The sequence below is a fragment of the Triticum aestivum genome, unplaced genomic scaffold (assembly GCF_018294505.1).
Source record: "Triticum aestivum cultivar Chinese Spring unplaced genomic scaffold, IWGSC CS RefSeq v2.1 scaffold116922, whole genome shotgun sequence".
In the NCBI taxonomy this organism is placed as follows: domain Eukaryota; kingdom Viridiplantae; phylum Streptophyta; class Magnoliopsida; order Poales; family Poaceae; genus Triticum; species Triticum aestivum.
The window spans coordinates 1-1,319 of NW_025259564.1; the positions used below are offsets into that span (position 1 = coordinate 1).

At 65.0% G+C, this 1,319-nt stretch overlaps 1 pseudogene; it reads right to left on the reverse strand.

Annotated features, from left to right (window-relative positions):
* Positions 1-6: 6 nt before the first annotated feature.
* On the reverse strand, positions 7-1,092 carry LOC123177735 (UDP-glycosyltransferase 88F5-like; annotated as a pseudogene).
* Positions 1,093-1,319: the final 227 nt, after the last annotated feature.

Genomic DNA, 1,319 nt, shown 5'->3' on the forward strand with positions numbered 1-1,319 from the left:
AGGAACACTCTGTTCATCCGTTGCTCCGCGTACAACGGCCAGGCCAGCATGGCCACGCCGGCGATGACCGCCTCGAGCACGGAGTTCCATCCGCAGTGCGTCATGAAACCGTCCACCGCGCCATGCACCAGCACGTCGCGCTGCGGCGCCCGTGACTTGACGACGAGGCCCGTCCCCTTGGTCCGGTCCAGGAAGCCCTCCGGGAGGAGGGCGTCGAGGTCTGGCACCGCACGACCCATAGGAACCTCTTGCCGCTGGCTTCCAGGCCGATGGCCACCTGCCTGATCTGCTCTGCGTTGAACACGCCGAGGCTGCCGAAGCAGAGGGACACCACGCTGGCCGTCGGCTGCGTGTCCAGCCATGCCAGGCACTTGTGGCTGCGCTTCACGCCCACATCCTCTGACTTTATGAGCGGCCTGATGCAGTAGACGGGGGGAGTCGGGAGGCCGGGAGGCGTGCAGAGCCCGGCGGCGATGGCGTCCACCGCGCGTGGCTCGGGCGAGCGGAAGGTGTTGACGACGATGCCCTTGGAGCGGCAGAGGTTGGGGGACACTCTGAGGGACCATATGTATGCCGCGTCGTCATGGTCCATGAGCGGCTTGGGGAAGTGCGTTGCCGGAAGCGCGGGGATCCCCGGCACGTGCACGAGCTCCTCTCCCATTTCCCGAAAGTTGGCGGCGCTCCGGGCATGCAGGTCTGGGAGATACAGGTTGGAGGCCAGCGCCTCGGCGGCGGACGTGAAGAAATAGTACCCTGGGACGCCGAGCTCCGCGGCGACGTCGAGCACGATGCTGCAGAAGAAGTCGACGACGAGGACGGCCGAGGAGGCGCCGGCGAGGAAGCCACGAAGGTGTGGGATGGAGAGGCCGGCGACCTCCTAGGTGATCGCCTCGGGGAGGTCGGAGTCGAGCGGCGGGACCTTGACCTGCGGGAGGCAGTGGAAGGAGATGGAGGGGTTGGCAGCGGGGGTCGCGTTCCTCATGCATGGTGGTGGTGTGTGTGGTGGCGGCAGAGTCCGTGTATAGAGTGGTACACACGCCGTCGAAAAGGTGGCCTTTGCTCCGGCCACGCCCGCCTACGCCGTCTTGCCTCGTCGGCTTTGAGCGTCGTCGATGTGGTTGTTGATGTAGCATGCATGTTTGGGCTTGGCTTGGACGTCGTCGATGACTTCGTAGGTTTGCCAGATGTGCGAGGGGTATGCCTTGTGGGAGTAGAGGAGGAAGAGGAATGGATGGACGTGCGACACATGGTGTGCACACATCCGTCGATGACCGCATACACCGCCGCCAATAGCGGAGGAAGTCGCCACCTTGCACCGC